We start from the raw sequence: 19,517 nt of genomic DNA, 5'->3' as shown, positions 1-19,517 counted from the left end.
CTTTAGAGGAAGGAGATGGGAATACTAGACCACCTGACCTGTCTCTTGAGAAATCTGTATGCAGGTCAGGAAGCAACAGTTAGAACTGGACATGGAACAACAGACTGGTTCCAAATAGGAAAAAAAAGTACGTCAAGGCTGTATATTGTCACCCTGCTTATTTAACTTATATGCAGAGTACATCATGAGAAATGCTGGGCTGGAGGAAGCACAAGCTGGAATCAAGATTCCTGGGAGAAATATCAATAACCTCAGATATGCAGATGGCACCACCCTTATAGCAGAAAGTTAAGAAGAACTAAAGAGCCTCTTGATGAAAGTAAAAGAGGAGAATGTAAAAGTTGGCTTAAAGCTCAACATTCAGAAAACTAAGATCATGGCATCTGGTCCCATCACTTCATGGGAAATAGATGGGGAAACAGTGGAAACAGTGTCTGACTTTATATTTTTGTGCTCCAAAATCACTGCAGATGGTGATTGCAGCCATGAAATTAAAAGATGCTTACTCCTTGGAAGGAAAGTTATGACCAACCTAGACAGCATATTAAAAAGCAGAGACATTACTTTGTCAACAAAGATCTGTCTAGTCAAAGCTATGGTTTTTCCAGTACTCCTGTATGGATGTGAGAGTTGGACTATAAAGACAGCCGAGCGCCGAAGAATGGATGCTTTTGAACTCTGGTGTGGAGAAAACTCTCCAGAGTCCCTTGGACTGCAAGGAGATTCAACCACTCCATCCTAAAGGAGATCAGTCCTGGGTGTTCATTGGAAGGACTGATGTTGAAGCTGAAACTCCAATATTTGGGCCACCTCATACAAAGACCTGACTCATTTGAAAAGACCCTGATGCTGGGAAAGATTGAGGGCAGGAGGAGATGGGGACGACAGAGGATGAGATGGTTGGATGGCATCACCGACTCGATGGACATGGGTTTGGGTGGACTCCGGGAGTTGGTGATGGACAGGGAGGCCTTGAGTGTTGCGGTTCCTGGGGTTGCAAAGCGTCGGACATGACTCAGCAACTGAACTGAACTGTACCTATACAGTTTAATGGACTGGATAATTTTCAGTTCCCCATATCTAATTTTTAAATATGCATGGGCTGGTTGAACATGTACCATTTCAGAGAAAACTGGTCAAGTTCTTGGTATAGTCCTTTCTACAGCTGATCTTCACCAAATCACTAAAGGATTTCAAGGTGTCCTTACTGGGACAGAAAGGAATGACTTCTCTGAATGTTTTCACGGTAAAATAGTAAAATGTTGATAGATCTATGCCTGGAGGCACATACATGGTATTCTGATATCAGTTAATATTTTATTATAACTTCCTTCTGAAAGGTTAATTGTGGAAACAAGACAGTTTATTTTATTTGCATACTTCGCTCATTTTTTTTTAATTTTTCAAAAATTTGAGTTCAACACAGTCATAGTGCAGCATAAGACACTTAGCAAAATTACAACGATGATATTATATTACGACTAATACTATTCATGGAATTGTGGAAATACATGCTTGTTCAAATACATTTATGTTTGCAATGATGCTCTTACATTTAAGTCTTTGTTATCACTTAGTCACGGGACTAAGAACAAAACATTTACAATTATAAAATACTTTAGATCACACATAGAGTTCATCACATTTGATGGCACATTAGCTTTGTCTTGTGCAAAGCACATGAAATAAAATATCAGTGACATTACATTTTAAGCTTTTATTTTTTCCAGTTCTTATTATTTTGATTGTAATAGTAAAAGATAATAATTTTATGTGACTCAAATAACAAATATACAGATATCATATTTTTGGCTGCAATAAATTTTTGCTTAAATTAATTTTGTATTTCTGGATTTTATAAGCCTCATTCCTTTTATCTCAGTTGTGGAATTTTACTAAAATCTGTGAACCTATAAAATATAGCTGTTCTTTTTTCTACTCTATGTTTTGGTCATCTTTAATCTACTTCAAGTCATCAAAGTGACACATTATTAGAATGAAATCTGGATTTATGGTGCAGTGTTATTTTTAAACTGAAAGAAATAAATTTTCCATTATCATTTTATAAAAGACTTAATAACTAAGTGATATGTGTAAGCCAGCATACTGGCTGTATTGCTTGCAATTATTTCAAAATTTCCAAAAGTTAAAATAAAATGTAAACAGAACACTCTGTTTTTAAGATACACACAAATGATGTGCTAATGCTACGATTCATGTATGAAATCCAGGTAAATTTGTGTTCAGCTTATGATTCATTGTATTGTGAAAAATGGATAATATCTAGCTATATATGATCATTTCTGATTAGTTACATATTTGATAGGAAAGCAGTCATAAATGGAAAACAAATGGAGACTTCAGCTGATATCTGGATTACAGGTTTTGTTTTGTTTTTCTGAGTGTTTTATATTATCCTCCTTCTTCTAAATTTTAAGCTTTTTGAAGGCAGGAACTATGATTTGTTCTCAATATTATGTTCCATATCTTTTACTGTTTTCAGCCAAAGGTGAAGGTTTAAGACCAGCTGAAGAACAGTAGGTACAAAAGATAATGGAGGTAATCTGTAGACATTAGAGCTACTGAGAGATGATGCCTGCTGCTTACTAAATAGTACTTACTCGAGTTTTTCAGGTATGTATACATTTGTGTTAGGAATATTACAGAAGAAAATACTGAATTGATAGAGCTGGATTTGTATGTTTCCCAACACAAGTTGTGTAAGAAATGTTTAAAATTTATGTAATGAAATGTGTAAAGAATGGAAATTTTTTCTCCTCTGGATCCCTGGATAAAGAAGAGGAAGTCTCAGCAGGTGAGGTATGATGAACCTTAACAGAAGGAGAGAGACATTTGTGCAAAAAAAACCCCACCAGAATTAGAGGGAAGAAATGTAAGGCATGACTGATCCTGGGGTGATAAGTCTGGGGAAAACTCTGCAAAGATCCTGAGTCACCCACCAGCTCCCACACTCCAACTATAACAGATATCACCTTTAAATGTGAGAAAATAATATCTAATAGAAGCTATTTTAAAAGTCATCGACTTGTTTTGTCATTTTATCCTACCTGAAAAAAAAAAAATCATCTTTGGCAAAAAGCTGAGGTCCTCGAGCTGAAGATTGATAGGAAACGTCCTAATTGATGATTTTTGTATTTCTCAATTCTGGTCTCTAGTCTCAAAATCATCAAAGATACACAGTGTGATCTTACTTTAAGAAGTATTTTTAGTAGAGACGTTTTGATCTTAGAGGTGAAACAGAAGCATCGCTTCTCTAAGTTCCTTCTGTTTCCTTAGCATCTTCCTGCACCGTCCAGTCTTGCTGTGTCTCTTTCCAAGGATCCATCTCTCAAGACTTCATTACACGGGCTGCTTGACAACCCTTCCCTGGCCTTGCCTGCTGAGGCACCTGAGGTGTGTCTGGGAACAGCTCTTTACATGCTCTCTTTTGAAATTGCCAAGGTCACACCTTTTACACCATCATCTCAGATGTCCCTGCTATACTCATTATGACAGTGTTACCTACACTTTCATCACATTCGGCTTCTTTCTCTCAAGCTCCAAACCCTGTGCTTCTCTCTTGTTTCCCATCCTTGACTTGTTCCTCTTCCTGGCATTTTAGAATCCTCGCGTGGCCTTGCCAACTCTAGGTGGTATTGACACAGGATACAAATGTGGAGAGTCTGGTCATCATGCATAAATGCATTCTTTTGTCTGATTTCTGACTTTCCCTAATCCATTTCAATACAAAATTGTACAGATAATATGGAACTCGTTGTTCTTTAGTATCCGCAAAGATATAAAACTGCTTTTGATGTTACCCGATACCTCTTAGAAAAACTATATTTTTTAGTCTAAGGATTTGGAAGTAAAATATTGCTAGTTAACAAATATTAATATATCTGTTTATATTACACATGCCTACACATGTGTATACACATATACAATATGTGTCAATGTATTTGAACACATGCATGCATATAGAAAGCTTCATAGTTAAAATTCTATAATATATGCTTTTATGAAATATTTTTGAAAGACACTCAGAGACATGGTTGTGTGGCATTTTTAAAATTAATTAATTTATTTTAATTGGAGGCTAATTACTTTACAATATTGTGGTGGTTTTTGCCATGCATTGACATGAATCTGCCATGAGTGTACATGTGTGTCCCATCCCGAACCCCCCCTCCCACGTCCCTCCCCACCCCATCCCTCAGGGTCGTCCCAGTGCACCGGCTTTGAGTGCCCTGTTTCATGCCTCAAACTTGGACTGTTCATCTATTTCACATATGGTAATATACATGTTTCAATGCTGTTCTCTCAAATCATCCCACCCTCGCCTTCTCCCACAGAGTCGAAAAGTCTGTTCTTTATATCTGTGCCTCTTTTGCTATCTTGTATATAGGGTCATCATTACCATCTTTCTAAATTCTATATATATGTGTTAGTATACTATATTGGTACTTTTCTTTCTGACTTATTTCACTCTGTATAATAGGTTCCAGTTTCACCCACCTCATTAGAACTGATTCAAATGCTGGGTTGTGTGGCGTTTTAATCAATCATCCGAAAGCAGAATTGCAAACAGGTTAATGAATTTGCCACTACTCAAGATACAGAAATTTGTACATTAATGAGTGTAATTTGCAACTTTTATAAATTAAAGTGAGACCAGAAATGAATTAACACTTTGTTACTTAATAAATTTCATTCAGAATTATGATAATTTATGGAAATAAAAATAATATATAATTTAAGACTTTTTTACAACTTATGCAAAATGTTCACTAAATATTATTCGAATCTCAAGACAATTAAAAGCAGTGGTTAATATTGATTATATTTATAATTGAATATATTTCACTGTAATTCACATGGATAAAAGTAACAGCGTTTATAATTTTGAAAATAAAATACAAGTATGACTATTATTTTAGGCTAATCCTTTTCATATTACAAATATAAATCTGGGTAATACACACCTAAACAGTTCAAGTAGTACCTAAATTTCAATACATAAATTATAGTAACTTGTGCTTTTGTATAACTTAAATAATACTCAGTGTATTTATAAATGTTTAGTGTCGAAATACTGCTTGTATGATCTCTCATCTATTTAAAATATGAAAGTATATGTTTGTTGCTGTGCATAAAAATATGAGTAATATTAATGCATGCATGCGAAGTTGCTTCAGTCATGTTTCACTCTTTGTGACTCCATGGATTGTAGCCTGCCAGGCTCCTCTGTCCATGGAATTTTCCAGATAAGAATACTGGAGCAGGTTGCCATGCCCTTCTCCAGGGGGTCTTCCCGACCCAGGGAGTGAACCCAAGTCTCTTATGTCTCCTGCAATGGCAAGCAAGTTCTTTACCACTAGCACCACCTGGGAAGCACCAATATTAATAGTAAGAGCAAATTAATAAATTGGATTCTAAAATCTGCACAGTTGTGATTAGAACATTGAATGCATTATATGTGTACTCTGTGTATATAATGGAGCAAACTTCTGCTGTAAGTTCAAGTGTTCTTTCGTATACCTAGAAAATCTTCATTTGAGTTTTAACCATTGATTGATGGTTGTTGTGGAGAAGGCAATGGCACCCCACTCCAGTACTCTTGCCTGGAAAATCCCATGGACGGAGGAGCCTGGTAGGCTACAGTCCATGGGGTCGCTAAGAGTCGGACACGACTGAGCGACTTCACTTTCACTTTTCCCTTTCATGCACTGGAGAAGGAAATGGCAACCCACTCCAGTATTCTTGCCTGGAGAATCCCGGGGACGGCGGAGCCTGGTGGGCTGCCGTCTATGGGGTCGCACAGAGTCGGACACGACTGAAGCGACTTAGCAGCAGCAGCAGCAGCAGATTGTTGTTGATTTTGAAAACTGGAACATTTTGTTAAAGGCAAGAATAGTATAGGATTGTCCAGAGAATCCCATAGACAGGGGAACCTGGCAGGCTACAGTCCATGGGTCACCCAGTCAGATATCACTGAGGCAACTTCGCACACTCATGCATGCATATAATATACATGTTATATATATACAATAGCATGGCTATTGTATTATGGACTTGTATTATGTATTATACATAATAATGGACTTGTATTATGGACTAATGTAGGTTTCTTTTAAATGATGTTCTACTGTCCAGTTGGATCCTGGGCAAGCAGTTTGACTCACAGCCAAGGAGAGAGAGGACACACAACTCTCTGTCGTGGGTTGTGTCGCCTGTGACAACGCAACACTGTCAGTCTGAGGCCAAATGAGCATCAGGCTGTCAGTGCAGCTCCATCTTTCACTTCTGCAGCCACCCTTCTGTTGACTGGAGCTGCATCACCGGTTACAACAGAAACTGAAGCACTCATAGGTAATCCCTCTTTAGACAAGGGTATGTGAACCACCCTTATGGGAATATTTAAGTCAAAATCCAATATCTTCTTTTTCCCCTATAGTTTGATTATGACCAAATCTATACTGCTCAGTGGACTGACCACTGGCTATTAAATGTGCTTTGTTGCAAAAAAAAAAAAAAAAAGGAAAGTAAGTAATAAATTTAGTTTCTCCTAGCAGTGAAATTCAGTTCAGTCATATGTACAGAAGGGGTTTTGATCTCATTTCTATGGGGCCAGGCAGGCAGCCAAGTGGCACTCTAAACAAAACTGACATTCTACAATTAAATGTATATTTATGGCCCTGCCAGAACACTTGCAAAATAAGAGAAAAAAAAAAAAGAATATAGTTTGAGAAATCATTAATTGCCACATTAAGATGCATTAAACAAAGTGATCATAACTTCTTGTCAGTGGGGGCATTATCTTCTAGAACACTGTGCCCCTGGCCCCAGCCCAGATCTAATGGGACTCACTTGAAAATCTCAGACACCAAGGGTTGTTCATGATGGAGCCTAGCAGGGGAAATAAAAGAAAGAAACATATGACCTGTGGAAGCAGTATACTTTTCTCACAGGAAGGGGCATCCACATGCCAGCAGTATCTACTGTGAAAACTAATTACTGACATATTTCTAAGATCCTTTATATCAGGAAGACTAAAATATGATAGACTCGAAGTCTTACATGCTATTTGATTATTTAAACATATAAAGGAAAGCTTGAACATTCAAATAAAAAACAATTATTTTTCCATTTTTGAGAAAGGCAAAAATGTTATCTTAGAAGTACAGATTCAGCCCTTCGTGTCATTAAGATTGGAAAGTCTTGATACTGTTTTGGGGAAGACTTCTAGCTCTGTTGCATAAAGGTGTGTGACACTGGAAAATTACCAAACTTGCTTGGGCTTCATTTTTTTAATTAATTTTTATTGGAGTATAGTTGATTTACAGTTTTGTGTTTCTGCTGTACAGTCTAGTGAATCAGTTATACATACATACATACATACATACATACATATATATATATATATATATATATATATATACACTCTTTTTTAGGTTCTTTTCCCATATAGGTCATTACAGAGTATTACGCAGAGTTCTATGTGCTGTATACAGCAGGTCCTTATAAGTTAGCTATTTTATGTATAGTAGTGTGTATATGTCAATCCCAATCTCCCAATTTGTCCCTCATGCCGTTTCCCCCTTGGTAACCATAAGTTTGTTTTCTACATCCATGACTATTCCGGTTTTGTACATAAGTTCACTAGTACCATTGTTTTAGATTCTGCATATAAGCGATTCCATATCATATGTCTTTCTCTGTCTGATTTACTTCCACTCAGTATGACAGTCTCTAGATTCATCCATGTTGCTGCAAAGAGCATTATTTTGTTCTTTTTATGGCAGAGTAATATCCCATTGTATGTATGTACCACACCTTCTTTATCCATTCTTCTGTCAATGGACACTTAGCTTGCTCCCATGTCTTGGCTGCTGTAAATCATGCTGCAGTAAACATTGGGGTGCATGCATCTTTTCCAACTATGATTTTCTCCAGATATAATTGGCTTCATTTTTTGAACTATGCACTGTATTATATACCGTGCATGGTTTCCTTCCTCAATAAGATTATACCAATCTCTTTCCAAAGAGAAGTCTTATAAAGAAGGTTTTTGCCCTTTTTCAATTTAGATCAAATTATGGCAGGCATATTTTTTCTTGCTCCACATGCTTCAAACCATTTCTCACTTTCTTTTCTCCTCTACTATAGTTGATAAAGTAAGTTTGTATTTTCCCAGACTCCCTTACATTTATATGTAAAAGTGCAAAAATCTTCACCAACGTACATATTTTTATCTATATCTGTCTATCCACTTATCTATTCATCTAGCTATTTACAACTACGAGTTTACGCAAATACCTCCAATTCCAGTCAGATTCGACAGAATGTGCTCTTGCCTTCCCCTTCTGTGGCCGCAGGAAACCCATATTTCATTACCCTCACCGTATGCACTTGAACGCTCACACCTCCTTCTGTAACCAAGCTGCCCCCTAAGTCCCACCAACCTCCTCAGCTCTATAAGCACTGGCCCCACGCGCCTCCTACCTCCTGAACTCAACCTCCTCACCTCAATCTCCTCACCTCCTGCCTCCTCACCCCAAACTCCTCTTCAACTTGGCCCCTCAGACTTCCCAGCCCAGCCTCCTAAGCCTCAGCTGTCCTCTCAGTATGCTCACATGAGCCTTGGAGGACCCTCCACCTCCTGTCGCCTCACCTCCCTTCTCATCCAGCCCAGGCATCCTCCCCACACTGACCACATCCTCCACCCCAGCCCCATATGCCCGACCAGAGGCAGATGCATCAAGAAATGGAGTCCTCAGATATTAAAGGGCTCACCATGCCAGGTAGCTGAAACAATATACAATCAGTAGTCACGTTTGAAGCTAGATGTGGTGGTGTAAATAAGCGTTTTTTAATTTAATGAAAATATTGTTTGGCGTTTCCAGAAATTCTACCTGTGATACGGGTATAAACACTTTCTTCAGGGTATCTTCCAACTTAATCCATTTCCACCGTTCTCAGCATGCTCTGAGAGCCAGAAAGTTGGCTTGTATAGACTACCTCAGTGGACTGGCTTTCATTCTTCCTCTTAGTTTCCATTTGACAGTTGGAAACCCTGAGTGAGAGGTAGGAAAATGCCTTTCCTTTGCTTTCCCCTCTGCCTGTCTGTGCGGCTGCCTCTGGTCTTTTGTGCCTCCTGCCTGCATGCTCCTGCATCATACTAGGTATCACCTCCTAGCTTTCTCCAAGCATCTCTCTCCCACATTTCAAGGACTGTTTGTCCCCCTCAGGCCTTCAGGTGTAGGGACAGTAGCAACTCTGTTTTACAAGTCCTGGGAGGTGAAATTTCAGCTTGTGATTTACCTAAATCTTCCCCACACATTTGCTCTATTCCTTTAATAAGTCCACTTTGATTATTCTGATGTGAGGCTACCATTGTTCCTGTTGGGGCTTTTACTGATACTTTTATTGGTTTCAAGTTGGCCTCCAAGAAAGAGGAGGCTTACCCAGTTGGGTTGCTCTTGTATTAGGGAATAACAAGGATAGCCTATTTCCTGAGGAGATGAGGCCACTCCATAAACTCAGGTGGCATCAAGTTTTCTGAAGTTATTACAGGTAGCATAGTGTGTACTGCTCTGGCATGGCTGCTATGGCAGTAGCAGTGGTGACAAAGATTATGTGATCACTGTGCTTCTGACTGTAGCCCTAGAGACAGTTCTTAGAGAAAAGGAGGAATAAATACACAAGAATCAATGTTAATGCAAAGGACCAGTGATGTCTCCATAAGCAGAGATCACTTGGGGATTGAGACCAAGGCTTGGACATGATGATTAACTGGCAAAATGCCACTAAAACCACTTAGGGTAAGATGCGAGTACTGGTGAGAAAGGAGTGAGGTGCAGAGAGATGGCATCGGGGCTCTTGAGAAGATATAAATAATGTGTAGAACTGGACTCTCCAAATTCCTCTCAAATTCTTCTGCTGGCAGAGGCACCCTGCCCCTCCCTAGTCTGAACCATCTGTTATCTGCACAGAAGCCTCTCAGTCATGACTCCCGGGGCCCCTCCACCATTTCCTCTCAGGTCCCATCCCTCAACACGTATCATTTTCTATTTCAGGCTCCTGAGGAAATGCAGATACTTAGAGTATCTAGACAGAGTTGTGCAAGGTCTTCTTTAAAAAGAGATAACCTCTGTACTCAGGGAGTTATGGGATATAATCCCAATATCATTGTATACTGGGGAGAATATTCAGATGTGAAATCTAAGGCTAAGCCAGATGAATTTACTGGCCAGTGGACATTCACTCAGGATTAAAGATTAGCTGTGTTGTGCTCAATTTTGTGGGGATGGCATTGTGGTTTAGCAGGGGGCTAATTAAACTCGTGACTCAATGGTGGGTATAAGAAAGATGGTTAAATTGGGAGACATTCACATTTTTGATTTTTTAAAGGAAAAAAATGCAGAGAAACAGGAAGATAGAAATAATGGCTGGGGCTGTTTGCTGAAACTTGCTCAGCCATCCATTAAATACACTTAGAAGATCTGACAGATACTCTGTCAGATTTATCAAATGCAGTGGTAAGAGACAATCTTTGGAGAGCTTTCTGAGAGTTGCCCTCTGTGGGCTTAAGAGGATTGAAAGAGATTCTGTAATACAAGTGAGCTTTTGGACTGGAGACAGAATAAAGGACATCAGCATGATAGAAAGGGCCAGGGGGAAGCTCCCCAATGACTCTGACCCCAGTAAGACCTTATCTCTGGAGGAATTGCAGAAAGTAGTGCCATGTGAAAGGTGCGAGTGGGGTATGGATGTTGATTCCTTTTATACCCCATTTTGGGAGTCTATTTGCCAAGGGTCAAAATTAAATGAGGCTTGTATGGTGACCATAATTTTATGAAATCTGATTTTATGACAATGGCTGTGTTTGTAGACAGTTAAGACTTAATAAGTAACTGTCTGCCTCCCTAGTATTTGTCCCCACTTATAAAAAAAAACAGCCAGAGAAAGCCAAATATATGCAACCAGGCTCCCCAAATCAATCACATGCTATGATGCCCCTCTTGAATTAATCCACCTCCATCTTCACTGCCAGCAACTTCCACTCAAAACTTGTTTGATGACCCTTTTCTTCTCACTGTAGGGCCTCCTTTGTCGCTGAGATGGTAAAGAATCTGTCTGCAATACAGGAGACCCAAGTTCGATCCTTGGATTGGGAAGATCCCCTGGAGAAGAGAGTGGCTACCCACTCCTGTATTCTTGCCTGGGAAATTCCATGGACAGAGGAGCCTGGCAGGCTACAGTCCTTGGGGTCGCAGAGAGTCGGACAAAACTAAGTGACTTTCACTTTTTTTTTTCTCCTCACTATAAGACTTTCTCATTCTCTTGTCCACCTGAGTCCATTATGGTAGCTGACTCTTGCTGTAGGAAACATTCCAGTGGCTTCATTTGTTCTTATTCAGAAGGTCTTTATTTATTTCTGCAGGTTCCCAGAGGCTCCAAGATGAGGTTTTTACTTCTCTTTGCTGCTGCCTTTAGCCGTGTGTGGAGATGTCTTGTGCCTGGATGTGCATGGTTTGGTGAGTCCACCCTGAGCGGTCAATTAGCAGCCTTTGCTTTGAGTTCCTCAGTCATTTATTCTCAGTTTTGTTTTTGGATTTCATTTTTGGTTTCCACTTTTTTGGTGTCCTTCTGGGAACCAGGCCATTTCTTTTCATCTCCTTTGGTTTTCTAGTTTGCTTCCTTTTTGCATCTGCTGGGTAAAAATGCTCGTCGTATGGAGAATCACAGAGGTTGGCAGATGCTGTGCTTTCTGCACTAATTAAATCCTCTAAATTTTGCTCAACTTCTTTCTCAGAGTAAACTTGTAACACCAGTGGTAAGTACTCCAATAATCCACAGACTCACTATCTCCAGCCTTTAAATACAAACACTGGACCGTTCAGCAAACATGTCCCTTCCTGTTCTTTAATACCTCTCCTGTAAGTCTAATAGGGGATGGTGGGCAGGATAATGACCCCCAAGAATGTGCATGTCCTAATCCATGGGCAATTAAGGTTGCCACTAGAATGAAAGTTGTTTATAACTGACCTTAGTGATAGTAACTCAGTCATGTCCGACTCTTTGCAACCCCATGGCCTATATAGTCCATGGAATTCTCCAGGCCAGAATACTGGAGTAGGTATCCTTTCCCTTCTCTAGGAGGTTTTCCCAACCGAGGGATCGAACCATGGTCTCCCGCATTGCGGAGAGATTCTTTACCAGATGAGCCACAAGGGAAGGCCATAACTGACCTTAATATTTGGAGATTAGCCTGAATGTTCCAGGTGGGCATAGTTTATTCCCACCTGGGAATAAACAGCAGTGGGAAAGGCATCAGAAGAGATTCAGAAGGAGATACAACAGAAGAATAATGGTCAGAGATGCAGTGCTGATCACACCGACGATGACAGAAGGGGAACAGTTGCTGAGGAGGGTGGGCAACTCTGCCAGCTGGGAAAGGTAAGGAGACATTCTTCATCAGAGCCTCTGGCACTGAACGCCTCCCAGTTGGTTTCTAGTCTTGAGTTTTTAGCTTGGTGAAACCACTGTCAGACTCTAACCTATAGAATTAAATGAAGTTTCCGTTGTTTTTTGCTACTAAGTTGGTTACATAAGAAATAGAAAACTATCTCATAGAGAGAGACTCACTTTATGAATGAAAATTGTACAATTAAGTGCACACCAGATGAGGTATTGTTTTCAGGCTTTTTTTGATCTCAGATTTCCAGCCTGCAGAATGATCAGACAATGACTTTCTGTTGTTTCAGGCACGTAGATGTGGTACTTTATTTTGGCAGCTTAACAAGCTAATGCAGTCACCACATGATTTCAAATCAGTTCAGTTCAGTTCAGTTCAGGCGCTCAGTCGTGTCCGACTCTTTGCGACCCCATGAATAGCAGCATGCCAGGCCTCCCTGTCCATCACCAACTCCCGGAGTCCACCCAAACCCATGTCCATCGAGTCAGTGATGCCATCCAACCATCTCATCCTCTGTCGTCCCCTTCTCCTCCCGCCCCCAATCCTACCCAGCATTAGGATATTTTCCAATGAGTCAACTCTTTGCATCAGGTGGCCAAAGTATTGGAGTTTCAGCTTAAACATCAGTCATTCCAATGAAAACCCAGGATTGATCTCCTTTAGGATGGATTGACTGGATCTCCTTGCAGTTGTAAGGGACTCTCAAGAGTCTTCTCCAACACCACAGTTCAAAAGCATCAATTCTGCGGTGCTCAGCTTTCTTCACCGTCCAACTCTCACATCCATACATGACCACTGGAAAAACCATAGCCTTGACTAGATGGACTTTTGTTGGCAAAGCAATATCTCTGCTTTTCAATATGCTATCTAGGTTGGCCATAACCTTCCTTCCAAGGAGTAAGCGTCTTTTAATTTCATGGCTGCAATCACCATCAGCAGTGATTTTCGAGCCCAAAAAACTAAAGTCTGACACTGTTTCCACTGATTCCCCATCTATCTCCCATGAAACGATGGGACCAGATGCCATGATCTTAGTTTTTTGAACGTTGAGCTTTAAGCCAACTTTTTCACTCTCCTCTTTCACTTTCATCAAGAGGCTCCTTAGTTCTTCTTCACTTTCTGCCATAAGGGTGGTGTCATCTGCATATCTGAGGTTATTGATATTTCTCCCGGCAATCTTGATTCTAGCTTGTGTTTCTTCTAGCCCAGCTTTTCATATGATGTACTCTGCAAATAAGTTAAATAATCAGTGTGACGATATACAGCCTCGATGTACTCCTTTTCCTGTTTGGAACCAGTCTGTTGTTCTATGTGCAGTTCTAACTGTTGCCTCCTGACCTGCATACAGGTTTCTCAAGAGACAGGTCAGATGGTCTGGTGTTCTCATCTCTTTCAGAATTTTCCACAGTTTATTGTGATCCACACAGTCAAAGGCTTTGGCATAGTCAATAAAGCAGAAATAAATGTTTTTCTGGAACTCTCTTGCTTTTTCGATGATCCACCAGTTGTTGGCAATTTGATCTCTGGTTCTTCTGCCTTTTCTAAAACTAGCTTGAATATCAGGAAGTTCACGGTTCACATATTGCTGAAGGCTTGCTTGGAGAATTTTGAGCATTACTTTACTAGCATGTGAGATGAGTGCAATTGTGCGGTAGTTTGAGCATTCTTTGGCATTGCCTTTCTTTGAGACTGGAACGAAAACTGACCTTTTCCAGTCCTGTGGCCACTGCTGAGTTTTCCAAATTTGCTGGCATATCTGGTGCAGCACTTTCACAGCATCATCTTTCAGGATTTGAAATAGCTCAACTGGAATACCATCACCTCCACTAGCTTTGTTCGTAGTGATGCTTTCTAAGACCCACTTGACTTCACTTTCCAGGATGTCTGGCTCTAGGTGAGTGATCACACCATCGTGATTATCTGGGTCATTGAGATCTTTTTTTTTTTTTCATTACTGAAACTTTTATTGCTTAAACATAAAGTTTGAAAATCACCTTAGTAAAACAAATAAATTATCTACAGCAACAATTAAATGTGTACTGATGTAAAACATTACAAACACTTGTGGGGCTTTCCAGGTGGTGCTAGTGGCAAAGAACCTGCCTGCCAATGCAGGAGATGTAAGAGACGCGGTTTCGATCCCTGGGTTGGGAAGATCCCCTGGAGAAGGGCGTGGCAACCCACTCTAGTATTCTTGCCTGGAGAATCCCATGGACAGAGGGTTGCTAAGAGTCAGACATGACTGAAGCAACTTAGCATGCATGCATATAACTTACTGCATCTAAGAAAATAACACTCATGTATTGATTTATCTGAACTTTGCATTTGACCTAGAAAATTGAAAATCCCCTAGTGATATGAGACAATATGGAAAACGGTGCTCTTTTCATTCACATTAACATATGTACCTAATTATGATTATTGCTGTAAAATATGTTTGAAAGAAGAAAGAATTTTCCACAAGTGTTTGTAATGTTTTACATCAGTACACATTGAGATCTTTTTTGTCCAGTTCTTCTGTGTATTCTAGCCACCCCTTCTTAATATCTTCTGCTTCTGTTAGGTCCATAACATTTCTGTCCTTTATTGAGCCTCTCTTTGCATGAAATGTTCCTTTGGTATCTCTCATTTTCTTGAAGAGATTTCTAGTCTTTCCCAATCTGTTTTTTTCCTCTATTTCTTTGCATTGATCGCTGAAGAAGGCTTTCTTATCTCTCCTTGCTATTCTTTGGAACTCTGCATTCAGATGGGAATATCTTTCCATTTCTCCTTTGCTTTTCGCTTCTCTTCTCTTCCCAGCTATCTATAAGGCCTCCTCAGGCAGGCATTTTGCTTTTTTGCATTTCTTTTCCATGGGGATTGTCTTGATCCCTGTCTCCTGTACAATGTCACGAACCTCTGTCCGTAGTTCATCAGGCACTCTGTCTATCAGATCTAGTCCCTTAAATCTATTTGTCACTTCTTCTATATACTCTTAAGGGATTTGATCTAGGTCATACCTGAATGGTCTAGTGGTTTTCCCTAGTTTCTTTGATTTAAGTCTGAATTTGGCAATAAGGAGTTCATGATCTGAGCCACAGTCAGCTCCTGGTCTTGTTTTTGCTGACTGTATAGAGCCTCTCTGTCTTTGGCTGCAAAGAATATAATCAATCTGATTTCAGTGTTGACCATCTGGTGATGTCCACGTGTAGAGTCTTCTCTTGTGTTGTTGGAATAGGGTGTTTGCTATTACCAGTGCATTCTCATGGCAAATCTCTATTAGCCTTTGCCCTGCTTCATTCTGTACTCCAAGGCAAAATTTGCCTATTACGCCAGGTGTTTCTTGACTTCCTACTTTTGCATTCCCGTCCGCTATAATGAAAAGGACATCTTTTTTTTTTTTTTTTTTTTGGATGTTAGTTCTAGAAAGTCTTGTAGGTCTTCATAGAACCGCTCAACTTCAGCTTCTTCGGTGTTACTGTTCGGGGCATAGACTTGGATTACTGTGATATTGAATGGTTTGCCTTGGAAACGAACAGAGATCATTCTATCGTTTTTGAGATTGCCTCCAAGTACTGCATTTTGGACTCTTTTGTTGACCATGATGGCTACTCCATTTCTTCTAAGGGATTCTTGTCCACAGTAGTAGATATAATGGTCATCTGAGTTAAATTCACCCATTCCAGTCCATCTTAGTTTGCTGATTCCTAGAATGTCGACGTTCACTCTTGCCATCTCCTGTTTGACCACTTCCAATTTTCCTTGATTCATGGACCTAACATTCCAGGTTCCTATGCAATATTGCTCTTTACAGCATTGGACTTTGCTTCTATCACCAGTCACATCCACAGCTGGGTATCGTTTTTGCTTTGGCTCCATCCCTTCATTCTTTCTGGAGTTATTTCTCCACTGATTTCCAGTAGCATATTGGGCACTTACTGACCTGGGGAGTTCACCTTTCAGTGTCCTATATTTTTGCCTTTTCATACTGTTCACGGGTTCTCAAGGCAAGAATACTGAAGTGGTTTGCCATGCCCTTCTCCAGTGGACCACATTCTGTCAGACCTCTCCCCCATGACCCATTCGTCTTGGGTGGCCCCACACGGCATGGCTTAGTTTCATTGATACCAGCTAAATTTCTCCATGAAAATGCTTATTATGGTAGAAAATTGTTTACTATTTTAAATTGACTTTGAGTGAACTTTAAAAGGATGGTTGAGGTTATTTGGGGACATGTGTCACATTTTAGAATATAATTCTTCTTTAAAATTAATTTTTATTGTATTATAGTTGCTTCACAATGTTGTGTTGGTTTCTGCTGTACAGCAAACTGAATCAGCTATATGTAAACATGTATGCCCTCTTTTTTGAATTTCCTTCATATTCAGGTCACCACAGAGCACTGAATAGAGTTCCCTGTGCTATACAGTAGCTTCTCATTAATTATATATTTTATACGTAGTATCAATAGTGTATATATGTCAGTATCAGTCTCCCAATTCATTCCACCCACAACTTTCTCCCCTTGGTGTCCATAAGTTTACTCTCTACATCTGTGTCTCTATTTGTTTCACAAAAGTTATCATCTATGCCACTTTTCTAGATCCCGCATATGCATTAATATACAATATTTTCCCAACGTATGCATTAATATACAATATTTGTTTTCCTCTTTCTGACACACTTAACTCTGAATGACAAGCTGTAGATTACTCACGTCTCTACACATGACCCAATTCCATTCGTTTTTATGACTGAGTAGTATTCCATCGCATATGTGTACTGCATCTTCTTTATCCGTTCATCTGTTGATGGTCATCCAGGTTGTTTCCATGTCCTTCTGTTGTAAATAGTGCTGTAGTGAACACTGGGATACATGTGTGTTTTTGAATTATGGTTTTCTCAGGGTATATGCTCAGTGGTATTGCTGGGACATATAGTACTTCTATTTTAGTTTTTTTAAGGAACCTCCATACTCTTCTGCATAGTGGCTATATCAGTTTACATTCCCACCAACAGTGCAAGACGGTTCCCTTTTCTCCACAAAAAAATTGTACAACTGCCACATTGTTGAAAACCAAAGCCTCAAGGATACTGTGGCACTTTCAGATAGAGACTGTCTAGCTTCCACCTTTTGTAGTGTTTGTCTGCTTCTCCTTATTGTGTGTCAGTTTTCAGATGGATTAATGTATTTCCTTTTATAAACCTATGCCGCTGAGTGATGTCTGTAGCATGGCAGAGTGAGATGCTTTCTTTGACATTCCCCTTCAATCTACAATCATAAAACATCCTTATGGTAACAAAGATGCCTCTGCTCAGCCCACCAGGATGCTGGAGAATTCCACACATCTGTATATGGGTCTGGCAGGGGAGGTGGGAGCAGGGAAACCATTGAGGCAGTGCTTGTCATCCCTGTCTTCTGGGTGTGGGAGCTGAGCCCCCAGCCCAGAGAACCTGGGGAGATGACACCCATGACCCTGACCTCCTCATCGCAGCAGCACCAATAGCCATGGGGAGTAGAAGCAGGGGCACCAGGGAGCCTGTCCCTTCAGTGCAGAGTTGCCTATGACTCCAACCCCTATCTCCCCACCTGCAGCAATGGAGCCGACAAACTTATATGTACAGCCCTGTACATAACATAGGTGCCCAAGCGACCCCAGCTGCCCCCACCCCTCTCCCTTCCCCTGTGGTTTGGAGCTTGTGAAGAGGAGGAGGATCCCAGGCCCTGCCAAAGACCCACCACCCTTGTGCTGCAGGCAACAATGCTAGTGACACTGGCAGCAGTGAGGCAGCAAAAACCCCAAAGGCAAAGAAGCAATAACAGGGTATAGTGAGGCCTCTGACAGACAGAGTGGAGGGTGGGAATTGCCAATTCCCAAGTACAATCAGAGGCAGGTCAGGCAAGAGAGGGCTTCTCCCGTGGTTCAGTGGGTACAGAATCCGCCTGCAATGCAGGAGACCTGGGTTATCTCCCTGGGTTGGGAAGATCCCCTGGAGAAAGGTATGGAAACCCACTCCAGTTTTCTTGCCTGGAGAATCCCCATGGACAGAGGAGCCTGGTGGGCTACAGTCTATGGGGTCCCAAAGAATCAAACATGACTGAATGACTAAGCACACGTTGTGATCTTTTGAGTTCTTAAAATCAACTAGAAAGGAGTTGGGGCTTCCCTGGTGGCTCAGATGGTAAAGAAACTGCCTGTAATGCAGGGGACAAAGGTTTGATCCCTGGGTCAGGAAAATCCCCGGGAGAAGGGAATGGCTACCCACTCCAGTATTCTTGCCTAGAGAATTCCATGGACAGAGGAGCCTGGTGGGTTGAAGTCCATGGGACTGCAAAGAGTGGTGGCCACTTTTGCTTCACTTTTCAGAAAGGTGTTAGCTGCTTTAGCTACTTCAAGTGCACCTGCAGTCAAGTATATAGAAATGAAGAACCACAGTAATACTAGACTGAAAAAAAGATAATGATGGTTCTTAAATAACCAAATTGAAATTCACAGAATACTGTGATCTAAATACTGATAGAGAATTCAAAGTAGCTATCATGAAGAAACTCAGTGATCTGTAAGAAAACTCACAAGGGCAGTTCAGTGAGCTCAGGAATAAAATGAATGAATAGAAGGGGTATTGCATCAAAGAGATTGAAACTCAAAAATAATATGTTGCAGAGTTGAAGAACTAAATAAATGAGATGAAGAATGCATTAGAAAGCATTGGAAATAGAGCAGACCATATGGAAGAGAGTATCAGTGAGTTCAATGATAGAAACCTAGAAACGATACTAGGATAAGAGGAATGAGAAATAAGATAGTTTTCAAAATGAGGACAATCTATGACAGCTGACTGTCTCTTCTAGGAATAGCAGCATTATACAAACGGGGGTCCCAGAGGAAAATAGAAAGGAGTAGATAGCTTATTTAAAGAAATAACCAGTGAGAACTTCCCAAACTTGGGAAGGAAGCAGACACGTGTGGGTCCATGAGGCTAAGAGACCGCTTTAATGACCTCAATGCAAAGACCAACTTAGCATATTAAAAAGCAGAGACATTACTTTGTCAAC

At 40.4% G+C, this 19,517-nt stretch overlaps 1 long non-coding RNA gene across 1 annotated transcript in view; it reads left to right on the top strand.

Annotated features, from left to right (window-relative positions):
• The window catches only part of LOC145508065 (uncharacterized), a 157,496-nt gene that overhangs the window by 27,715 nt on the left and 110,264 nt on the right, over nt 1-19,517 (top strand). The window contains exons 2-3 of the long non-coding RNA XR_014055336.1: nt 2,504-2,634; nt 11,447-11,540. This is a non-coding gene — a long non-coding RNA (uncharacterized LOC145508065). The remainder of the gene's footprint in view (nt 1-2,503; nt 2,635-11,446; nt 11,541-19,517) is intronic.

This window comes from Giraffa tippelskirchi, chromosome 1 (assembly GCF_054371585.1).
Source record: "Giraffa tippelskirchi isolate mGirTip1 chromosome 1, T2T-mGirTip1v1.2.pri, whole genome shotgun sequence".
Taxonomy (NCBI): domain Eukaryota; kingdom Metazoa; phylum Chordata; class Mammalia; order Artiodactyla; family Giraffidae; genus Giraffa; species Giraffa tippelskirchi.
This window is presented reverse-complemented; position numbering and strand designations above follow the sequence as displayed.